We start from the raw sequence: 26,138 nt of genomic DNA, 5'->3' as shown, positions 1-26,138 counted from the left end.
GCAAGGGCTTGCACCTCTTCCTTTATTTCTTAAAGTAAGCTTGAAATAAGTGATTATAGATATATGATACATATAATATGTAAAGGTGTCACAACACAATAATATTGAACATTTGCATGAGACATAACTTAATTTATTTTCAATATATTTTTGCTTTAAAAAAGGCAATATATGCTACCATGATGCAATACAATGATTCACCAACATTGGGCACCAAAGTAATGAATTGAACCATGAATGTTACGTACAATCACAATCATCCACGATAAACTATGATTATTAGACACTCTGCAATCAAAGGCACAATGCAGGGACAACATGTATCCATCTTGGAGGATAATGGGGAAACCCAAAATTTTATTGATGCACAGTTGGTGGAGTGTAGAGGCATTCATAGATTGATATATATGCTGAACAACATGGGCGAGAGAGGATGCCCATGCTTCACCTCAGTTGTCTTCTTGTTTGTTGGTTAGATATGTTGAGGATATGGTTGATGGGTCGATATTGAAGTCAAAATCCTCCCTTAACCCTTTAGCCAAAAAGATGTCTCCTCAAGTATCTCCAATAATATCATATGAAGAGTCATAATATTTAACTTGGAATTATGGCCCACCATGATCATCTAATAATTAATTGAAATAGCAGTAGACCCCAATTTAGGGATTGGGTGGATCATATGGTGAGACTATGCTAGTGGGAACCCTAAATAAATGACTTGAAACCCCTTGATTTTCTACCTTGATGGCATTCATCTCCCAAATTTCTTGTTGGATACACAAGTCCTGGAAACATGACAAGGAAGATGAGACGAGGTTGACAAGGACATTAGGTTGTCGTAGAACATCATAAAGTGCGTCCACATGGATGAACATGGAATGGGAATTAAGGTCATAAAGTCATAAAGGTCACAAAGGTGCATCAAAATATTTTTGGAGTGTCCCAAAGGTAAATATACAATTCTTGTCTCGTATAAAATAAAATATACATTTATTGTGGTGATAGTATCCACAAGATTCTTAGAACTAGTGGTATAGTGTTTGGCAATGAATGAATAAGCAAGAAAAGGGGGAAAGTATCTAACACATGTACACTCAAGGCTAGTCTACAATTGATGTTACATTGCCTTGGAATCTCCACCATATTTGGGTAACTCGAATTCTCCATGCACTAGATATTTTGGGTTGATTGATCAATTAACTGGATGATCACTGAGTTTGACTAAAGTCCCACTGCACAATTGGCCTTCCACTAGTATGGGCTCTGAAATGTTCCATGATAAGTGCTTATTCTTGGGGCTTGGTTTTCAAGGCAAAGTCCAACGTTCACTCTAGACTAACTATGATCATCAATAACCACTTGGTGAATGCTAGTAGTCAACCAATAAACCAACCACACAAGAATTTGAAACCGAATAGGTCAAAATGAAAATTAAGTATGTTAACGCAAGAGTTCAATAAGAATGTTAGGCCCCTATACTATTAGTGTAACCCCTTATTGTTATCAGTACAACCCACTTATTATATTGATGTACCCATGTAGTGCCCATATTGTTACTATTGTGCCCCATAGAAGCCCACTATTGTTATTATTGTGCCCTTACATTATTATTTTTATGTCGGCTCTGATTATGTTATGACCCCTTAGACTCCTATATATAGAAAGGAGGTCTTTTCATTTGTATCATCCAAGAATTGTTCATTTATGTAATGTAAAGGAGGTTGCCCCCTCGAAGAGGCTGAATTCTAAGGCGTTGATCTATCTTTTCTATCTTTTCTTGAGCTGGTTTCATAACATTTGGTATCAGAGCTTTAGATTCTAGGGTTTCGCTGCTCCAAACAGGTCATTGTAGAATTTTCGCTATAAATTTTTTATGCGATGTTTCAGAAGCTAAAAAAAAAACCCATTTGAGAAGAAATCGCGCTGAATCTCGAGTCTAAATTTCAGAGCTTTTCACGCTATATTTGTGGAGATATGATCTGAGGAAGTTGGTCTTTTTGCAGACTCCCGAATTACATTCCAAATAGGTGACTTGGGGAAAATCGTCATAAATTTCTCTCTGGGCATCGGATTGAAATTTTGTAAGAAGTTACAGAAAGAGGACGAACTGTAGTTTATTGTATATATTTTTTAGTGCCAAAGGTCGAAACAGTGACACGTGGAACTTCATACAAGTTCGCTCTTCTGGAAAGGTCTATAATCAGGTCATCTTGGGAGATTGTGTATAACTCTCTGTTGGAGAATCCAATTTGGATCAGACTGGTGGCATTGGAAACAGGACATAGAGGGCTACTACAAGTCGCAATTTCAGAACTTAAAGATCCCAAAGTACTGAGTTACAGTCGTTTCAAGATCGAGCTCCTAAAATAGAGAAAAAGCAAGATGAGGAAGTTTGATGGCAAGGATCCGGTAAATTGGATACTTCAGATGGAGCAATATTTTGATCTACATGGTGTACCACTGTTACAAAAGGTATGTATTGCATCTTCATATTTAGAACCAGATCAATTTTTATGGTATGAAGGGCTTTGTTCTTGTAAACAACTTGTTACGTGGTCAATTTTCACGGAGGAAATGATAGCACATTATGAGGATATAAAGAGCAACACCTTCTTTAGAGCAACACCACAACAATTGGAAAGAGTAAAAAGGCTTTGCGACATAGTGGGAAGCAAAATTATGGAAACTAGGAAGCATACCCCTCACAACTATAAAGATGGAAGTGTTGTTTCTCCTAGCCTTCCACAACCTACAAGGGTTACACCACAACAATTGGAAGAAAAAAGAGAAAAAGGGCTTTGTTACAATTGTGATAGCAAATGCACTAAAGGTCATAAGTGTGCTGACAAGAAATTGTTTTACATAGAATATGAAGAGGAATAAGAAAATGATCAAGAAACATCAAAAGAAGAAGATATATGCCAGGACCCCACCACAGAGAAAGAAGAAATAAATCAGACCATATCTTGTAAAGCATTGGCAAGAATTACCACTCCTCAAACTCTCAAGATAGAAGGACATATCAAGAAGAAAAAGGTGCAAGAAGTGAAAGATCACATCGAGAATGAAGAAATGAATCCAACCATATATTGTAATTCACTGATCGAAATTACCACTCCTCAAACTATCAAGATAGAAGGACATATCAAGAAGAAAAATGTTCAAGAAGTGAAAGATCACATCGAGCATCAAGAAATGAATTCAACCATATCTTGTAAAGGATTGGAAGAAATTACCACTCCTCAAACTCTAGAGATAGAAGGACATATCAAGAAGAAAAAGGTTCAAGCAGTGAAAGATCACATCGAGCATCAACAACAAGTTCTCCAACTTTTAAAGGATAATGCCACTTCAGTGAAAAATCAAATGAAACAACAGGTATATCAACATCGTAGTGAAAAATGTTTTGATGTAGGTGATTGGGTATTTTTACTGCTACATCTCAAGCAAGCTATTTATGAGAAGGAAATGTTGGCAATACTACATGCACTTAAAAAATGGCGACCTTACCGAATGGGAAGACTCTTCAAGGATGAGGATGTGGAAGCATTGTTTTGTGCTATTTCTATTATCCAACTAGATTGGATAAACAAACCAAGAGATGAATGGAAGAAGGACGAAGAAGCATGGCCACTTATTCAAAAGTTGCAAAATATCCCAATTCAAACAATATTGCCAGAAATTGAAGAGGAAGGAAAAATCATATTGGAACCTGGAGCAATCACAGAAACAAGAACCCGACAGCTACGAAATTGATTAATTTCAGAGTATCTCATCAAGTGGAAGAACTTACCCACTGAAGATTCCACATGGGAGGACAAGAATTTTATACAGAAGCATCAAGAACTACTCAAGCATTGAGGACAACGCTTTTTGAAGGAGAGGGGCATGTTAGGCCCCTATACTATTAGTGTAACTCCTTATTGTTATTAGTACAACCCACTTATTATATTGATGTACCCATGTAGTGCCCATATTGTTACTATTCTGCCCCATAGAAGCCCACTATTGTTATTATTGTGCCCTTACGTTATTATTTTTATGTTGGCTCTAATTATGTTATGACCCCTTAGACTCCTATATATAGAAAGGAGGTCTTTTCATTTGTATCATCCAAGAATTGTTCATTTATGTAATGTAAAGGAGGTTGCCCCCTCGAGGAGGCTGAATTTTAAGGCGTTGATCTATCTTTTCTATCTTTTCTTGAGCTGGTTTGATAACAAAGAACTTGAATTTAGTTACTCGTCCCTACTAGGGAGATATTTCCATTAAAGGAAATCATAACACAAGAAACAACACAACAAAGTATAAGTGATCTGAATGATGATGTTACCAAATATGTAAGTGAAGGACTCGGAAATTTATAGTGATCATGGGGATGAGTGCTAGATGAGTAGCATTGGTATATCCTCCTATTTTGCCTTTTCGTTGGATCCAATTGAGCATTTTTGTCAAGTCCTTTTTAATAATTCCCCAGAATGCTCGATAAAAGCAGATGGGAAAGCCATCCAGTCCTGGGGCTTTATCAAGTTGAAGAGTCTGGATTGATCTCCTGATTTCCTCCTCATCTATCTCCTTGCTTAAAATGTCATTCATTTCCCTGCTTATCCCTGTTGGGAGATGCTGCAATAAATCTGTATAATCCTCTGCTTCCTTTGTTTCAGTTAGCAAGTCCCAATAGTGATCTGTAGCAGCTCTTCGAATGGCTTCCTGAGTGCTTTGTCTATCACCTTCTGCATCTAGGATGGAGCTAACATTATTCCTTATCTTTCTAGCTATCGTTTGCTTGTGAAAAAAAACTGAGTTCTTGTCACCCCCTTGTAACCATAATTGTCTCGACTTGAGCCTCCATTTTGTTTCCTCTTCTCTGTTAACTCGGTATAGCTGTAAGTAGAGTTTATTTTCCTGCTATTTGTTCTCTTGGGAAAGGCCATTATCCTCTATTGCTCTTTGGATACTCTCTAGATTGTTCTTAATTTCTTTTTTTACCTTCTCTGGTTCTTGATACTTTGTTTTAGCCCATTCTTTGATGGCTTATTTTCTTTTTCGTAGTTTTGTTTACCAAATGAAACCAGGAGAGCCTTCCACATGTTGGATCCAAGAGCTGTAAACAATTCCTGCAACTACTGGTTTATCATTCCAGAGAGAACTGTATCTGAATGAAATGGGCCCAAGTGGCCTATGATTTTCCAGCATTAGAGTTATTGGGAAGTGGTCGGAGGCAGAGCACATTAGAATGTTAGCATATCCGATGGAGAAAGTAGAGAGAAGTGTAATATTGATGAGAATTCTGTCCAACCGCTCCATGATGTTACCAGTACCCATCCTGCGGTTGTTCCAGGTGTATCTACAGTTTTTTGGAGGGACATCAATAAGATCATGCTCCTGCATGATATTTTCCGACTGTATTCTATATGGATCAGGCATAAAACTGCCTCCCCTTTTCTCATTGGCGTGGAGGATTAAATTAAAGTCACCTCCTAGAATAATGTTAGTGTTCTCTTCTGCATCCAAACTATCTTTTAGATCATGCCAACAACTATCCTTATCTCTGCAGTGATTCGGCACATAGATGTTGTAGATGATAATGGCTTGCTGATCTGCTTTATTTTCCAGAGTTATTTTGATCCAGTGTTGATTTATTGTTTCCAAAATATAGTTCCATATACCTTGATTCCAAATTGTTGCTATTCCTCCTGAGGCTCCTCTTGCCTCACTAATTCTTCCTCTATACTGTCTCTGCTGCTCAATGACTTTATTCATTTCCTTGTGATTTTGTTTTGTTTCTTGTAACATAATAATTCCTGGCTTCTCAGAAATGATAAGATCCCTTAGGGTTGCTACCTTAGATGGGTGCCCAAGTCCCCTGATGTTTGAAGATAATATTTTCATCATTGGATATGTGGTATGCGGGGAGGTACTCCCCCCTTGGTCCTTGTTGATTGCTTTTTTGTCATGCTGCTCCAGGATATAAGTTTCTATGGGTGTCTGCGTTCCCATTGCTATGTCCTTTTGCGCGTTCTCATCCCTATGCTGCTTAGTAGATTTCCTGCCTGGGCCAGGTTTCTTGGAGGGTTCACTAGAACCCCCATGATCTTTAGATGAACTTCTGGTGATTCTATTGAGGGGAGGATCAAGAAGAGGCTGAGAGGAAATAGTAAGAGGCAATGAGGATTCAATAGTGTCTTGGAATTGGCTTTTAGGGAGAGGGGGCTCCTAGGGATCAGGAGGAGAGTGGGGGGATGAGGGGTCTTCTTCCTCCAAAGATTCGAAGGGGTTTGATGTAGAGGGTAATGGCTAAGTCAAGATGGGAGGGGGGACAAGGATGTAGCTTGGATTTCTGGGGGAGGCTTTGGTTTTGGGCCAGACTATTTGGGGTTTGCTTTCATTTTTTTGACTTGTTCCCATGTGTCTTCACTGGCTTCAGCATTTTCATTCATTTCATTTTAGTTTAGTTTACTACACCTATTAGCAAAATGACCATATTCATGGCATACCTTACATTTGAATGGGATTTGTTCATAGTCCAGCTGCTGAATATGGGTCCATTGGTCACCTTTGATCTTGATTGCTTGTGGAAGGCCATTTCCTAAGTCAACTTCAACGCAGATCCTTGCACATGCGTGCATGTTGTCCTTTGGTTCGCATATGTCGATGTATTTTCCAACAACGTTCCCAATGGCTTTGACCGATTCATCTCCCCAGCAATGAAGAGGGAGATGGGGCAAGCGAACCCAAACCAGGATTGCATTAGGTATATCCATTTCTGGGTCGAAGTCAGGGGACTATCTGTTCAGATAGAGACCTCTCGAATCCATGAAGTAGGGACCATTTCTGAAGATGAGATTCCGGTCTTCTTTGGTTTCAAAGAGGAATGTGTAGTAACCCCTTCCACAGAATCTTATTGCAATTTTTCCTTGGATGTTCACGTTCCTGTTGTGCTCCACCCATTTCTGTATAGCTCTGGGAGAGGGCCACAGGCCAATAAATTGTCCAACTATACCTCTCTCTACTAGAGAGATCACTGCCTTCCTTGGGAGACTAGGGGGAAGGGAGATTTCTGGGATGTCAGCTAGTTTCTTGACGAACTTTGAAGCTGTGGGTTTGTTTCGGATGGTAGCATTTTCAGAAATGAGAGAGGCAAAGATCTCAGCCTAGTCTTCATTGTCTTGCATCTGGGAGGGGTCGATCCCAGCCATGGAAAGGCCAGAAGGGAGCCAGTTGCAGCACTGGCTGGAGGAGGAGGGCAGAGCCCGACTGCGGGGGTGCCGAGGAGGAAGACTGGAGGCCCAGCAGCAGGGGCTGCCAGGTGGGAGGCCTGTGGAGGGCTGCAGGAGGCGAGGTTGCAGGGGTGTGGGAGCTCCAGTTCAAAATCTCGTGCACGATCAAAAGGTCGACATTGGAGCTTGTACATTTTTGCACCTTCTGGTGGTGTGAAATTTCTCCATGTCTCTATTATCAGGTTATGAAAATAAGGGTGATTCAGCCAAAAGGCTTCAAAATGAAAGGGCCTGCGAACATTGTCTCCCAGTCTTTGCCAGTGAAGCCTAATAGGCCAATGGTTCGAGCCAGAGAGTGGAAATATAGAGGCCAAGAGATCCCCGCCAATATGTATTGCATTATCAGAGATTAGGAATCTGTCTAACCGAGATGCATCCACATGGATGAACATGGAATGTGAATTAAGGTCATAAAGTAGACTAGAGTGTTAGAGAAATAGGGTGCATCAAAATATTTTTTGAGTGTCCCAAAGGGAAATATACAATTCTTATCTCCTCTAAAATACAATATACATTTATTGTGGTGATAGTAACCACAAGATTCTTAGAACTAGTGGTATAGTGCTTGGTCATGAATGAATATGTGAAAAAGAAATCTAAAGCTTTTGACTCACTAGCATAAAATAGTTCATGGGGCCGAATCAAAATTTCAAGGGACATGTCAAGGATCTCTGGTAAAGTGGGGTTAGTAGCCAAAGGATACCTTTCAAATAATTTAAGGAGAGTAGGGAATATTTAGAGGAGGCCAACTCAAGAAACCATAAGCAAGAAAAGGGGGAAGCTATCTAACAAATATGGTTAGAGTAGGCATCAAAATCCCCATCCTTGAATGAAATGGTGGTTTACATAGGGCTCGTGAGAGAATATGGGATGGAGAGTAGATTGGCATGGTCAGAAAATGAGAGAAGGGTTTTATCTACTAAAGGAATATGGGATGGAGGTTATGTCTAAGTTCAGGGAGGCTTTTAGATTTTTTTACAAGGATGGAGGTGGATGTATCACAACAAAGGAGCTTGGGACAGTAATGCATTCTTTGGGTTGAAACCCCAATGTATATTGGAAGTTGTGCAAATGTTTTATATTCAATAATCCAGTCCTTAATACAATAAACCACAAAAGAGTAGTTCTAATCTACTTGTAAATGCAACATATTAAATACTCCATTCCAAATTGATTTTACTAAGGAGAATCAAAGAAATAGATGAGTATGGTCATCCATCGCCTCCATACAAAGTAAATAACAACTTGGCCCACTCTGTCCTTTACGACACAAATTGTCCCATGCCAAGATGAAGCCAGAAAGATACATTTACTGATATTCTTAGGCAGAGAAAAAATATGAAGCCAATATACAAAGATGCTCTGAAGGACTGCTCGAACTAGAGTCACTTGCCTCCTAGGGAGAGCCACCTCTGTACCCATGATAAAAGTATACATTGGATTTTCTCTATAAGTCAGCTCCAATCCTTAATTCCATAACAATTAGGTTGGAGTATAAATCTACGATATTTAAAATCTGCATCCAGTGCAGTGGAGATAACACCAAAAATATGATAAATCTCCAGTATCAATGCACCATCTGGGTAAGAAGAAATCATATCAGATTTAATATTATTCATAAGGAGTATAGAGACCGATCAAAAGAGGTCAATCTATGAAATAGTAACACATCATCGAGAAAAATCAAAGGAGTAACTATGACTTGTCTACCTACACACTTGCAGCCAAAATTACATTTAATCCATCTACCTCCACACCTGCAACCAAAATTACGCCCTTTTGAATTTTGTGACTAATTCTTCCAAAATCCAATCTTTTATCCTCAAGGTCTTCTTCTCGCAAAAGTTGTCATAGATAATTTCCCTCCACCATCCTTGTAGAAATTATGGTGTAGAGTTGCAACTACTAATGAAGTTTTAATCAAAATCATAGGACACAAACCTACTCTAATGCTCTCTGGAAGGTAATTCACAATTTAGAACAAAAATTTCATACATGCAATAAGAAATAACACACATGCACACAAAATTTTTCCTAGGGAAAACAATATACTAAAAACCCCAATGTATGCTTGCATTAATATGATCAATAGAAATGTATTGCAATTTATTTGCTCAACTGAGCACAACCTACAAGTGAATGACCTGTCTCTCTGCTCACTGAGAAGCTCTAACCTAGACTTAGTAAATTTCTACCTCTGCTTGAGCCCATATTTCCTTGTGCAATTTCTTGAGAAATTAAGCCCCTATTATTTAGGAATTTTTACAAAATGGATTGCGAAATTCCAAAGGTTGATCATCTAACTGCATGCAACACCTGTACACTCAAGGCTAGTCTACAGTTGATGATACACTGCCTTGGAATATCCACCACAGCTGCGGAACTAGAATTATCCATGCATTAGATATTTTAGGCTGATTAATCAGTTAGCTGGATGATCACCGAGTTTGACTGAAGTCCCACTGCACAATTGGCCTTCCACTAGTTCCTCAAGCAGTTGGAACTAGTTTAACTGAAAACAACTTGAGATATCTAACTTTGATTGCTACAAATTAGAAATCATACATGCTTAATTGAAATCTAACTCCTCCAACTCGAACTTACTGAGTAAACCAGGTGACACAAGCCTTGTCACACAAGTTAACTGCATCCAAGCTGTCTGTTGATGTGGAAATTCAAATTTTCTCAATTTAATCAAGGAAAAATAAAATTGAGAATTTCTTGCTACACCTTTCAAGACTCCCTCTCTGCAAGAAAGGGATTATCAACCACCCCTATCCTACACCTACAAAATTTGAACTTCCCTCTTGACAAATCTTTTGTCAAAATGTCAACATGTTACTCCTTTATTAGAATGGAGTGTAGCAAGATCATCTGCCTCTAGGCACAGTCTCGTAAATGGTGATATTGGATATCTATATTCTTGGATCGGTAGTGAAATATAGGATTCTCAGAGAGATTGATGCAACTCTGATTATCACAATTGGATCCATCATCTGATCAAATAGTCCAACAAGTATCTTTCTCATCCATATCGCCTCACATGTTTCTTGACTTGCAGCCATGTATTATGCTTCTATCTAGCTGAGCACCACAGATCTTTGCTTCCTGTCGTACCAAGAAACAACTATGGACCCAACACTAAAAATTACACTTGATGTACTATTTTGTTCTAATGGACTTCGTGCCCAATCTGCATCTGTGAAGCTGCACAACTTCACTCCCTTTTCTCATCTATACCATAGTCCAAACTAGGTAGTGCCTGTGAGGTACTGTAAAACATGCTTAGTTGCCTTCCAAAATAGTTTGGTTGACCTAACCATAGCGTGTCTTAGCTCGTTGATTGCACATCACATATCTGGTCATGTGTTCACAAGATACATGAGTGGACCCACTAGCTATCGATAAATGGTAGCATCCACTTCACCTGAAGTGGCATCCTCCTTCCTCTAGTTGTTCGTTAGAGGTGTTTCCATGGGTTTACAACTCTCCATGTAGAATCTCTGCAGTATCTCATTTTCATACTTGCCTTGAGAGACAAATAATTACCCATCACCTTGTCATACTTCCAACCTAAGAAATTAGTGCATGAGACCCATGTCCTTCATTTCAAATTCCCTTGCAAGGTCCTCCTTGTAAGATATGGTCAATGGCTCATCATTAATTAAAATAAAATTATCAACATATAAGACAATAATAAGAAATTTTCCTTCTATCCATATGTGATGAGGTTCACATCTGCTTCACTTATGGTGAAGCCCAAACCGGTGAGATAACTATCGATCTTGGTGTACCAAGCACAAGGTGCTTATTTGAGATCGTACAATGCTCACTTGAGTCTGCACACATGAGACTCTTGATCAAATGTCTCAAAACCTTTTTGCTACTCTATGTACACCTACTCCTTAATAACCCCATTCGAAAATGTTGTTTTTACACCCATATGGTGGATATTCGACCCCATCTACGTAGCCAGACCAAGAATTGATTTAATGGATGAGTACCTTACTATAAGAGAAAATGTCTCCTGATAGTCAATTCCCTCAACTTGAGAGTACCCCTTGGCCACAAATCTAGCCTTATACTTCCCTATGCTTCTGTTTGTTGCCTGCTTCACCTTGAAGATCCATCTCAAACCCACTATTGATTTATATGTTGTTCTTGGGACCTTTTCCCGAACACAGTTCTTTCCAATGGATTCATATTCCTCCAACATTTCATCAACCCATACAAGTTGCTCTATTTCTGCCTCAAAATAGGATTGCTCAATCTCTATAAGCTCAGTCATAAGAGCCATGTAGCCAGTGTACCTCTCAAGTGACCTCCTTTGCTTACGCAAATTTGAAGGATATCCCACATTCTCCCTCGCATCCTGCACAAGTCTATCAACTTCCTTGGTTATTTTTCTGACTTCTCTGGAGATTTTGCTTTACTAAATGTCTCCACTCTTTGCTCCACAATTTGTGGTTGCTCTACAACTTCCTGAGGTTCCTCTTTTTGAGCTAAAATCTCATCTTTTGGTGGCATCTAAATCTCCCTCTCAAGAGAGCACCACATAGATTTCTCCTCATCAAAATTTACATCCCTTCACACAACTATCATTATGAGTGATGGAAAGTACACATGTTAGTTGTGGGGAGTTTCTGTGTAACTCACAAATACCCCAAATTATGCGGTTAACTAAATCTTATTCCTTGAATCTTTGGAGACATGGCAATAAATAGAGGCTCCAAAAATCTTGAAGTGCGACACATCCAAATTTCTTCCTGAGAAAGCCTCCTCTAGTGTAATCATGCCAAGAATTTGATGAGAACTTCAGTTCTGCAAACAAACTGTTGTATTGCATGCCTCAACCCACAAATGCAAAGGTAGGCCTTGGTCATGCAACATCACCCTTGTTGCTCCCAAAATGCTATGGATATTTCTCTCAACCACACCTTTTTGATGTGGGTTGCGGGGTGTTGTCAACTCTTGTCGAATGCCTTCTTTCGCACATAAATTTTTAAATTCATTCAACACATACTCACCTCCATTATTGCTCCTGAGAGCCTTCACTTTCTTGCTGGTTTCTTTCTCAACCAGTGCCTTGAATTCTACGAACTTGGAGAATGTCTCATCTTTCTTCCTCATGAAGAGATCCAACACTTATGTGAGAAGTAGTCAATAAAAAGGACACAATATTTGTGTCAGGCAGTGGAGGCTATCAAGAAAGGTGTTGGGTCCCTATAATACTAGTGATTACCCCATTACTATTGTAGTTACACCCCTTATTTATATCGTTGTGCCCCTATTACCCCCATATTGTTATTTCTGTGCCCCATAGAATCCCTCTATTGTTATTTTTGTGGCTTTATATTATTATTGTTAGGTCGGCTAGATTATATTGTGACTCCTTAGACTCCTATATATAGAAAGGAGGTTTTGTCATTTGAATCATCCAAGAATTGTTCATTTATGTAATGTAAAGGAAGTTGCCCCCTCGAAGAGGCTGAATTATAAGGCGTTGATCTATCTTTTCTATCTTTTCTTGAGCTGGTTTCATAACATTTGGTATCAGAGCTTTGGATTATAGGGTTTTGCTGCTCCAAAAATGTCAGAAGTCGCAAAAAAAACCATTTTAGAAGAAATCGCGCTGAACCTTGGGTCCGAATTTCAGAGCTTTTCGCGCGATATTTGCGGAGATATGATCTGAGGAAGTTGGTCTTTTTGCAGACTCCTGAATTACATTCAAAACAGGTGACCTGAGGAAAATCGTCATAAATTTCTCTCTGGGGATCGGATTGAAATTTCGTAAGAAGGTACAGAAAGAGGATGGACTGTAGTTTCTTGTATGCATTTTTCAGATCCAAAGATCGAAACAGTGACTCGTGGCACGTCGTACAAGTTCGCTCTACTAAACTAGTCTATAATCAAGTCACTATGGGAGATTTCGCATAACTCTTCCTTGGAGAATCCAATTTGGGTCAGACTTCTGGCATTGGAAAGAGGACATAGAGGGCTACTGCAGGTCACAAATTCAGAACTAGATGATCGAAAAATACAGAGATACATCTGAGGCAATATTGAGCTCCTACAAAGTGAAAAAAGGTGTGTATATTTTCTTAAATTTTTGCTTAAGCTTGGTTTGAAAATTTATTTTGAAGGAATTCAAAGGGCATAATAGAGCATTATTATCGATAACTGATGCCCCAAGGAAAGAAAATGCAAACACCTAGTAAGGAACCTGAAAGCTCTAGCATGACTCATGAAGAAGAAGAAGAAATGCTATATGATATATCAAAATTACAAGAACAAGTGCAACGAGTGTCACTTGCACAAAAAGCAACAGAATCTAAAATGGATGGTTTAAGGAAAGATGTAGAAGCTCAGATGGATGGTTTAAAGAAAGGTGTAGAAGCTAAGATGGATGGCATGGAAGCTAAGGTGAATGGCATGGACGCTAAGATTGATGGCATGGATGATAAGATGGAAGAATTGAAGATAAATATGACTAAGTTGCTACAAGAAATGGTCACTAAGGGTGAAAGGGTACTAAAGGAAACTCATGATGAGAACAAAAGAAATGTTAATCATGATTCCATAGACTCTAATGTTGGATCAAAGACTCACCATGTTCCAAAAATCGATATGAGGAAGTTTGATGGCAAGGATCCCGCCACATGGATATTACAGATGGAGCAATTCTTTGATCTCAATAATGTGCAAAACACACAAAAGGTACGTATGGCAACTGTATATTTGGAACCAAATCAGTTTGTATGGTATCAATGGCTTTGCTCTCGTAAACAATTTATCACTTGGGCAATTTTTACGGAAGAATTGATAGCACATTATGAGGATACAAAAAGCAACACTTTTTTTAGCCAATTGATAAGTCTCAAACAAAAGGGTTCAATAATGGAGCACATTGAGGAGTTCCAAAAATTGAACATAAGGGTAAAAGATATTCCAGAGGAGCATAGGATTGATGTGTTCATAGGGTCTTTAAAGGATAATATCCAACATGATGTTCGCCTTTGGGAACCTGATTCATTAGAGAAGGCATTCAGGTTAGCAAGAAAAATGGAAAGCAAAATTATGGCAACTAGGAAGCATACCACTCACAACTATAAAGACGGAAGTGTTGTTGCCCCTAGTCTTCCACAACCTACAAGGTTGACACCACAACAATTGGAAGAAAAAAGAGCAAAAGGGCTTTGTTACAGTTGTGATAGCAAATACACAAAAGGTCATAAGTGTGCTGAGAAGAAATTATTCTACATAGATTGTGAAGAGGAAGAAGAAAAGGAGCAAGAAAGGTCAAAAGAAGAGGATATACTCCAGGAACAAAGCCTAGATGAAGAAAAAATAAATCCGACCATATCTTGTAATGCATTGGCGGGAATTACCACTCCTCAAACCATCAAGATAGAAGGACAAATCAAGAAGAAAAAGGTAATAGTGTTGATTGATTCAGGAAGCACCCACAATTTTATTCATTGTAGGGTAGCAAAAGAATTGAATTGCTTCCTATATCCAGCACCAGAGTGTCAAGTGATGATTGCAAATGGAGGAACAATAAATTGCTCTGGAAAGTGCCATAATATCAAGCTATCCATGGGAGAATATGTATTGACTAGCCCAATGCTTTCCATTCCAATGGCTACAATCCTTGGGTACAATAGCTTTTAATTTTCAAGAACTTTTCATCAAATTTTCTATGGAAGGAAAGGAAGTTGAATTAAGGGGTATTGCAGGGAAACCAGGAAAGATAATCAGCTCTAATGGCATGACAAAGCTTCTAAAAAAGGAGCAAAGAGGTGTAATTGCACAATTATGTTCGCTAGATGTTTCCACATTGGAATCATCTATTTCTCCAGATCTCCAAAAAGTCCTGGACAATCATTCCAAGGTATTTGAGACTCCCAAAGGTCTCCCACCTATGCGTGATCATGATCATGCTATTCATCTGATTCCAGGAAGTGTTCCTCCAAACATCAGGCCGTACAGATATCCCTATGTCCAAAAAAGTGAAATTGAACGTATGGTTGCAGAAATGCTAGAGGCTGGTATAATTCAACCGAGTCAAAGTTCTTTCTCAGCTCCAGTAGTATTGGTGCACAAGAAGGATGGATCATGGCGCATGTGTCCGGATTATAGGGAGCTCAACAAGCTCACTATTAAAGATAAGTTCCCCATTCCTGTCATTGATGAATTACTGGATGAATTGCATGGATCAATTTACTTCACCAAGTTGGATCTTCGTTCGGGATATCATCAAATCAGAATGAAGATTGAAGACATTCCGAAAACGGCATTTAGAACTCATGAGGGTCATTATGAATTTTTGGTCATGCCTTTTGGCCTTACCAATGCACCTTCAACATTTCAAGGTTTGATGAATTCAATTTTCAAACCATTCCTTAGAAAATTTGTGTTAGTATTTTTTGATGATATACTAATCTACAGCAAGTCTTGGAAGGATCATGTTGAACATGTTGACAGGGTGCTACAACTATTGGAGGAGAAACAATTATATGCAAAAAGATCCAAATGTTTCTTTGGAGTCCAGGAGGTGGAATATTTGGGTCATATTGTATCTCATGAAGGAGTTAAGGTAGACCCTAGCAAAATTAAAGCCATTAAGGAATGGAAAATCCCCACATCCATAAAGCATCTGCGAGGATTTCTTGGGTTGACAGGGTATTATCGCAAGTTTGTTAAGAATTATGGGAGAATAGCAGCACCTCTAACAACATTATTGAAGAAAGATTCATTTTCATGGACTCCGGAAGCAACAAAGGCCTTTGAACATCTTAAAGAGGCAATGTGCCAAGCACCGGTCTTAGCTACACCGGACTTCACAAAAACCTTTATTGTGGAATGTGATGCTTCAGGAAATGGAATTGGTGCTGTTCTAATGCAAGATGAAAGACCCATTGCTTTTGAAAGTCGTCCAATCAAGGGAAAGTTTTTAAGCAAAGCTATTTATGAGAAGGAAATGTTGGCAATACTCCATGCACTTAAGAAATGGCGACCCTACCTAATGGGAAGACACTTCAAGGTAAAAACGGATCATGATAGCCTTAAATACTTTTTAGAACAAAGATTATCCTCTGAAGAGCAACAAAAGTGGGTCACAAAGATGTTGGGTTATGACTTTGAAATCATCTACAAAAAAGGGAAGCAAAATGTGGTGGCAGATGCACTCTCAAGAAAGGATGAGGATGTGGAAGCATTGTTGTGTGCCATTTCTATTATCCAACCAGATTGGATAAACGAAGCAAGGGAGGAATGGAAGAATGACGAAGAAGTGTGGGCACTTATTCGAAAGCTACAACAAGATTCCAGTACTTCTGATACATTTAGCTGGCAAAATGATTCGTTATGGTACAAAGATCGCTTATACCTCTGTAAGAATTCCCAGCTAAAACAAAAGATTCTTATGGAATTGCACACTTCTCCCTTAGGAGGGCACTCAGGATTTTTAAAAACTTACCACAGGGTTAAGAAGGAATTTTTTTGGGATGGCCTTAAATCAGATATTCAAAAGTTTGTGGCAGAATGTTTGGTTTGCCAACAAAATAAAGTTGAAACAATTAAGACACCGGGTCTATTACAACCTTTATCCATTCCAAGCCAACGTTGGGAGGAGGTTTCAATGGATTTTATCACAGGTTTACCCAAGTCTGAGGGAAAGAGTGTCATCATGGTGGTAGTTGACAGACTTACCAAGTATGCACACTTTTGTGCATTATCACATCCATTTAAAGCCAGTACAGTTTCTACTGCATTTATGGAAACAGTTCAAAAGCTACATGGAAACCCAAAGATTATTGTAAGTGACAGAGATCCCATTTTCACTGGAAATTTTTGGACAGAATTATTTTCTTGTCTTGGTACTCAGTTAGCTCATAGCTCATCTTATCATCCTCAATCTGATGGGCAAACTGAGATAGTAAACAAATGTTTGGAAGGATATCTTCGTTGCTTTGTATCTGATAAACAGACACAATGGGTCAAATGGTTGCCTCTGGCTGAATGGTGGTATAACACTTCCTTCCATACAGCAACAAAAATGACCCCATTTATGGCACTTTATGGGTATCAACCACCATCCATCACATCATATTTAAGAGAAAATTCTAAGGTTCAGGCAGTGGAACATCACATCGAACATCAACAACAAGTCCTCCAACTCTTAAAGGATAACCTCATGTTGGCACAAAATAGAATGAAACAACAGGCAGATCAACATCGCAGTGAAAGAAGTTTTGATGGCGATTGGGTATTCCTACGGCTACAACCATATAAGCAAATGTCCCTAAAGCAAGCTAAGAAGGATAATAAATTATCACCAAAGTATTATGGTCTGTACAAGGTGTTGCAAAAGATTGGTACTATGGCATACAAATTGGAGCTTCCTGCAGCTTCTCGATTGCACCCAGTTTTCCATGTTTCATGTTTAAAGAAGGTTATAGGCGACAAGCTCCCAATTCAAACAATATTGCCAGAACTTGACGAGGAAGGAAAAATTATATTGGAACCGGAAGCAGTCACAGAAACAAGAACTCGACAGCTACGAAATCGATCAATTTCAGAGTATCTTATCAAGTGGAAGAACTTATCCGCTGAAGATTCCACATGGGAGGATGAGAATTTTATGCAGAAGTATCCAGAACTACTCAAGCGTTGAGGACAACACTTTTTTGAAGGAGAGGGGCATGTTGGGTCCCTATAATACTAGTGATTACCCCATTACTATTGTAGTTATACCCCTTATTTATATTGTTGTGCCCCTATTACCCCCATATTGTTATTTATGTGCCCCATAGAATCCCTCTATTGTTATTTTTGTGGCTTTATATTATTATTGTTAGGTCGGCTGGATTATATTGTGACTCCTTAGACTCCTATATATAGAAAGGAGGTTTTGTCATTTGAATCATCCAAGAATTGTTCATTTATGTAATGTAAAGGAGGTTTCCCCCTCGAAGAGGCTGAATTCTAAGGCGTTGATCTATCTTTTCTATCTTTTCTTGAGCTGGTTTCATAACAAAAGGTCCACAGACATCAAAGTGGATCCTTTCTTGGACTGCATGCACTTTGTTGTCCCGATCATGAAATTCGGATTTTATGTACTTCCCCAAGGTACATCCTTTGCATACATCTTGCTGCTCAAGTGCTCCTTTAGGGAGGCTAGTGGATATTTGTTGTATAATATTCGAGGTGCCATGATGCAAATGGCCAAGGCTTATGTGCTAAAGTTCACCTACATCATGGCCCTGCACTTTCTCTTCCTTAGTTTTTAATGCAACACAATCTTCCACATCTAACTTATATAGATTCTTCACACAAACCTCGATCTTCTTCACCTGTCTCATGGCTATGTGTCTTAGGAATGTTTTTCCTTTGTTGAAGATCACATCATAACCACGGTCTTCCAAAACTGCAATAGAGATGAGATTTTTCTTTAGGCCTAGAATAAACATGACATCCTTGAGCCTGAGAGGGGAGCCTGACTCCATCTGAAAGGTGACTATACCAATACTAATCATGTTGTACCTTCCGTCATCCCCTAACTTGATGTGCATCTTGAGATATTTGTCCTCCAAGTCACTGAAAATGTCTCTACACCCTATCATGTGGAACAATGCACCTAAGTCCTAGTACCACACGCTCCCCATCACTATTTTGGACATGCATGTGATAAGGGTAAAGTCAAGGTCAAACTATAAATCCAAGGCTTCACCCACTGCTCCTCCTAAGGTCTTCTTGATTGCCTTTTTCTGTGGGCACTTCGTGGCATAATGCCCGTATTCATGACAATGGAAGCATTTAATTTTTGACAAATCTTTCTTCTTTCTCCCTTGGTTGGATTTTGGTTTGGTTTGAGATTTATTCCCCTTTTCCCTTCTTTCCCTTTTCAACCAATGCAAAGTTTTCTTCATCCTTTCCCTTGGATGAGGTCCCATCTCTGGTATTTTGCCTTATTTCCTCTTGTACCAAATCATACCATAAGTGTTCCCAATTCGGTAGTTTCTCCCTCTCGTTCACTTAATCTTGATAGTTATGCCAAATCTTGGGAAGGTCCAGGAGGGATATTCTTACCAAGTCATCCTTTGAAAGAGTAACACAAAATCCTGCAAGCTCATCAGGAACTTGTGTGAACCTCCTCAGATATTGCAGGATAAAGCCATTCTTCTACATCTTGATATTTCAAAGTTTATCCTCGAGCACCAAATTTTTGTGGTCACTACCATTCTAGAATAGATTTGTGAGTGCCCACCACATTCCATAAGGATTTTCTTTCCCATGGAGATTGCTGACAATGTGGCCTCATACTCCCTCCAATATTATTATCCACACCTTGGCTACAACTTTCTTCCACTGAGCAAGGTTTTGGTTTTGTAACATCTCTCTTGATGTATTCTAGCAATCCATTTTCTTCGAATACCTCCTCCATGTGATCCTTCCAGTCAATGAAATTAGAGTTTCCTTCTAAGGAATACTCTAGCCTTAGCCCATTGAAGGTCATATTTTCAGTTCTTAAGAGATATTGCTACATTGAACTGCAAATTCGAACCTCCTGAGAAACAAATTCGAAATTCTTGCTCTAATGTGAATCCTGCTATGATACGATGTAGAAATTATGGTGTAGATTTGCAGCTAATTGCATCCAAGTTGTCTACTAATGTGGAAATTCAAATTTTCTCAATTTAATCAAGGAAAAATCAAATTGAGAATTTCTTGCTGCATTTTTTAATAGTCCTTTAGGTGAATCTAATCCATGCTGCCAATCTAGCACAACAATGTGCTAATAACAACAACCAACTGATATAAGTAGCGTTCAAAATAAATAAAACAGTCAAAAAACACATATTAAAACACAATCGATGGAGACCCTGAAAAGTACTCCAACTATGTTACCATCTATTAACGTTCTTCGAAAGTGCCTCCATCACTCCTCTCACGACACACACCTCTGTTTTTGGCCTCCATTGCCCTAAATATCATTATTTGTTGTGAACCTCCACCGCTCTACTTCCTGAAGAAACCATCAATAGCGTAAAGATGAACCCCTAATCCTTTACCTTTTTTACTAGTGCGTCATATTGAAAATTTTAAGACAAAAAAATTATTTTGTCTTAAAAATTTGTCTTAAAATTCCCCTCCATGTAGTAGTGCATCCATGTGAATCCAAATAATTTACACACAAATATATAATGTTTATCATTTTTATATTAAGTAGGAGTGCATATAACCAAAACAACACCAACTACATACACCTTTGAACCATAATACATCAACAAAGGTTCTCTAAATGAACTAGTAGTGCATCCATGTGAATCCAAATAATTTACACACAAATATATAATGTTTATCATTTTTATATTAAGTAGGAGTGCATATAACCAAAACAACACCAACTACATACACCTTTGAACCATAATACATCAACAAAGGTTCTCTAAATGAACTCTACAATCCAAAAATAAGCATAGTACTAATGAGTAACTATAGCAACATAGTTGAGATTCTAGAATTTAGAATTTACAATCTTGTCATATGGTACTAGTGTCTGGTTGTGGTTGCATTGATTTTTGAACCCCCATTGTCATTACCCTAGTGAAAATGTACACCTTCACTCAAGCCATGGAGACACACATGTCATGACAAAGGAGTTCAACAATCAATGCAACCAACATCAAGGTACATTGGTCTAGTGCTATTGATTCAATGTCAATTCCATACCATCATACATCATAGAATCCAATGGACACCTTGCAATCCTACCAATCCTATATTCTTGAAAACTGTTTAACCCTCCTAAATTTTGAATGGGATCTAAAATTTGACTTTCTCCAAACTGAATGAAGGTGGAACCACTCTGAAACAACCTGAAACAATTAATGTTAATATTAAAAATTTAATTAAATTTTGACATTATCCTTATCTTTCCTTTTCAAAAAGGAAAGATAAAGAGAATCTCAACTTTTACTTTAACTTTAAAAATTAAATATTACGATTAATTACTAGGGTAGGTTTTGTAGGGCCCTAGGGTTAAGATGTTTTTTTCCTTTTAAGTGTTTTTTATTAAAAAAATAATATTTGGTGGTCATTAGTTATTTTGCACTACATTCTTCGAAATTGGTCAATTTAGTAGAGAACTAGTCACTTTGGTGTTTTAAGGTCAGTTCAATACAAGACCAACCTTAGACAATTTGAACCACTAAACTAGACTAGTACAACTCTAAAACCATTGGGACCAACCAATTCCACTAGTTCTAGGCTAGTTCCAATAAGAGTGTGCCATTCTCATTTTCCTCTCAAGTCATTTTGTTGGATCCTTTCAAGAAGGATGATTTGGAGAGTGCCATAGTCGGACAATTGTGAGCACCTAAGATCATAAGTAGTTAAGCCTTGACAAACATAAATTTGCAAGGAACTAGTATAGACCTCCCAAAACATATTTAGTGAGGACATGCATGCAAGGAACTATTACAGACCTTCCAAGATAGTTAGTGAGGACGTGCATGACCAAAAAGCATAAGAAAAAATTATCCACCCTCAAAAACCCTAGACAATAATTTGAAGTGTGGTGTAAAACAAATTGTTGGTAGGCTATTAATGCTACCAACAATAATTCCCTCTCCAATTTCACAAGAAGCTCCTACTCAAGCTACCTCCTCCACTATGGTTATAGTAAGTTCTTACAACTGTGTGAGCTACAAGAAATTAAAATTGCCTTGGAATATCCACCAATATTAGGGAACTCGACTTCTCTGCATGCACCAACTATTTTGGGTTGATTGATCAGTTAACTTGATGATCACTGAGTTTGACTAAAGTCCCACTACTTAAATGACCTTCCACTAGTTCCTCCAAAAGTTGGAACTATTTTAACTGATAATAACTTGAGATAATTGACCTTTATTGCTACAAATTAGCAATCACATATGCATAATTGAACTCTAACTCCTCCAACTCGAATTTACTGAGTAAACTGGGTGACACAAGCCATGTCACACAAGTTAACATCATCCAAGTTGTCTGTTGACATGGAAATTGAAATTTTCTCAATTTAATCAAGGAAAAATCATATTGAGAATTTCTTGCTGCATTTTTCAACACATAGTTCAATGGAATGTATTACTTTCACTATGAACTTGGCATAGTTCACATGTTAAGTTCATAAGGTTTTGGGTTGATGTGGTTCTATGTGTTGTGTATATAAAGAATAGGCGTCCATATCATGCTATCAGAAACAAGACTCCCTATGAAATGTGGTATGGCCACATTCCTTCAGTGAGGCATCTCAGGGTTTTTGGTTCCTCTTGTTATGCCTTCATACCTAAGGAACAGAGAAATAAACTCAGTGCAAGGAGTCACAAATGTATCTTCTTTGGGTACTCATACCTCCAAAGCATACCATCTCTATGATTAAGTGAATAAGAAGTTTATAATATCTAGTGATGTGATCTTTCTTGAGTTTTCCAAGACTGACAATGTTGTTGAGCGGCAACTTAATTGCTTGGATAGATTCGAACATGCAAAGGGTTTTCAAGATTTTGATAGTGAAATTCCACATCTCCTTCTCTTAGCTTTATACTTGCTATGAAGAGCCTTGAATAAATGAGGTTGAAGGAAATTCCTTCCCCTGGTTTGTCAGGAAAGAGCTAAGAGACTACTATCAGTAGGTAGCCAAATCTGACAAGCAGTGAGGGTACATGCAAGATACAAAGAAAGGCTTAATGCAAAGGAGTGTACTGACTATTTACATATCATGAAACATCTTCCATCCCACTAAGGCTACCTTGAATTATGCCTGGTTAGTCATAAGATCATGTTGGTCACAACCTCCCTAGCTTAAATAAACAAGTGGTAATACTCTTCATCTTCTAAGCTATGTAATAAACAAGCGAAAGGGAGCAAGACATGTAGAGAAACCACATGGAATGACTTTCAGTTCTTGCAACCATGAATGTCATTGAAGACAGAATGATACGACAATGATAAGAATTCCTTTAAGCTACACTAAGAGGTGTATTTCAAAATATGTGCTTTTTTTTTCCATACCTACCCTCCAAAGGGTTATGCATCAGATGGATTCTTCATGTGGTCACGATATTCTATCATACCTTGGGTTCCTTGGTATTTTCATCTTTCTCCTGAGCTCCTTGAGAGTCATCTAACATGTCATCCTTCTTCGTGGACCCTGAGAGACATAATTGCATAGTTTCAGTGGGCAGTGATTATTGTGGGATGAGGCCTTAGGAGGACACATCTACGCAGTTTCGGGATGTAAGGAAAACTGGGTAGTCAAGGGACAAAATTTCATAGCTTTTGGAGATAGTGGGTTCCAGCTGAGGGAAGGACATTGGAGGAAACCACTATGTAGTTTTGAATGCTAAGGGAGGTTGGGATTTCTGTGCATTGCATAGTTCCAGTAGGCAAAGGAAAATCTTGAAGGTTAGAGATGTGAAGTGAGCAGTTCAAGAAAGTTGGATGAGGCTAGGTTGCTAGGGAAACTTTGAAATTTGGCTAAGTGTGGGATTAGTGGAACTGATGTGAAGAGTGATAAAAGTTGACTATGATCACACACCTGAACACTTAACAATACAACATAGACCATCTAGAACATATAACACATACTTCTCTTAATGCAACAATCTTTGTGGTAGCTTACGACAAGTGCAGCTCCAATGATAGACTTTGTGAGGATAAAGGCGACACTTGTGTAAGAGTGTGTGAAATGAGTGCGAAACATGTCTATGTTGTGAGGACAACCCATTCTCACAAATATTTCCCCTTGAAGCAAAACAAACCTCCCTTTGCATGACAAGCGACAACCCCCATGCCCAAAGATGACACATTCTATGTAAAGATAAAGCATGAACGACTTTTAATTGTTAATTGTCTTAAATATGTTTCATCTAAAGTGGCCATTGTCTTAAATATAAAGTTTTGTCTTAAAATATTTTTGTCTTAAACTGTTTTTGTCTTAAATATAAAGTTTTGTCTTAAAATAATTGTCTTAAATTGTTTTTGTCTTAAATATAAAGTTTTGTCTTAAAATAATTGTCTTAAATTGTTTTTGTCTTAAAATAATGTTGTCTTAAACTGTTTTTGTCTTAAATATAAAGTTTTGTCTTAAAATGCTTTTGTCTCAAACTACTTTTGTCTTAAATATAAAGTTTTGTCTCAAAACATTTGTCTTAAATTAATTTTGTCTTAAATAGAAAGTTTTGTCTTAAAATATTTTTGTCTCAAACTTCTTTTGTCTTAAAATATTTTTGTCTTAAACTATTTTTGTCTTAAATATAAAGTTTTGTCTTAAAGTATTTTTGTCTCAAACTCTTTTTGTCTTAAAGTTTATATTTAAGACAATTCAATTAATATTAATTTTTAATGTAAAATAACTAAAATAAAAAATGATTTTTTGAGACAAAAGATTCATTTTGTCTCAAAAAAATGTCTCAAAAGTGCCCTTGGTGTAGTAGTGATAGGTGACGATGGTTGACCATGATTGATTTTCATATCGAGACAAGATTTGTCAGAAAGTGATGCTGGACCATAGTTTACCCAAGGGATTAATATTATAAACCCAAGGGATGAATATTATAAAACCAATGTATATAAATTCTAAGATAAATATTATAAACCCTAAAATAAACATGGTTGAACATGGTTGATGATGGTTGATTTTCGTATTGAGACAATCCTTATCACATCGTGACGTAGGATTATGGTTGACCATGCTTAATTTTCATATTGAGACAATATTTATCACAATGCGACATCAGACCATATTAACCCAAGGGTTGATTTTCATATTGAGATAATCTTTGTCACAATGCAATGTTGGAATATGGTTGACCATGATTGAATTTATAAAACATGGTTGACCAACATTGATCATCATTGACTGTGATTGGCCATGATTGACCATTGTTGAACATGATTGACATTATAAACCGAAGGGATTATAAAGCCAAAGAAATAATGTAAAACCCAAGGCAATAATATAATATCAAGGTATATAAACCCTAAGATAAATATTATGAACCCTTAAAGAAACATGGTTGACCATGGCTAATTTTCATATTGAGACAATATTTGTCACACTGCAACATAAGACCATGCTCGAACATTATTGAACTCTTAGATTAATAAACCCAATAGATTTTCATTATTATTCCCTTGGGAATAATGAACCCACAAGAATAATACTAAAATCACAAGAGATTATGAACCCAAGGGAATAATATTAAAACCAAGGCATTAATATTATAAACCCAAGCTATATAAACCCTAAGATAAATATTATAAACCCTAAAATAAAGATGGTTGACTGTGGTTGATTTTCATATTAAGAAACCACATTTACCAAATATAATAGAAAACCAAATCTATGAGAGACTACATCGGTAAATGTGTATTAATATTAAAAACTTGAATATTATAAACCAAATATTCAATGAATAACTTTTGTCAACAATGGTTGACTATAATTGAATATGGTTGATAACCATATGATTGATAACTAATAATATTAATTAATTAATAATATGATTATTAGTAGCATATGATTGATAACCATAGTTGACTAAGGTTGACAATGTAAAAATGTTTTACCATGGTTGATTTTCATATTGAAACAATCCTTATCACAATGCAATGTAGGACCATAGGTGAACATGGTTGACCATGATTTATTTTCATATAGAGACAATCTTAAGTGACATTGGAGCATGATTGACTATGGTTGATTTTTATATTGAGACAATCTTTGTCACAATGCAACGTTTAAATTAAAAAAATTACAATCCTGAAAAAAAATATAAACTAATTACACTACACACTTCAAAATTATTA

Source organism: Pinus tabuliformis, chromosome 6 (assembly GCF_031772625.1).
Source record: "Pinus tabuliformis cultivar Carrire ecotype Pingquan chromosome 6, CPIR1, whole genome shotgun sequence".
NCBI classification, from domain to species: Eukaryota; Viridiplantae; Streptophyta; class Pinopsida; order Pinales; family Pinaceae; genus Pinus; species Pinus tabuliformis.
Note: the sequence above shows the minus strand (reverse complement) of the source record.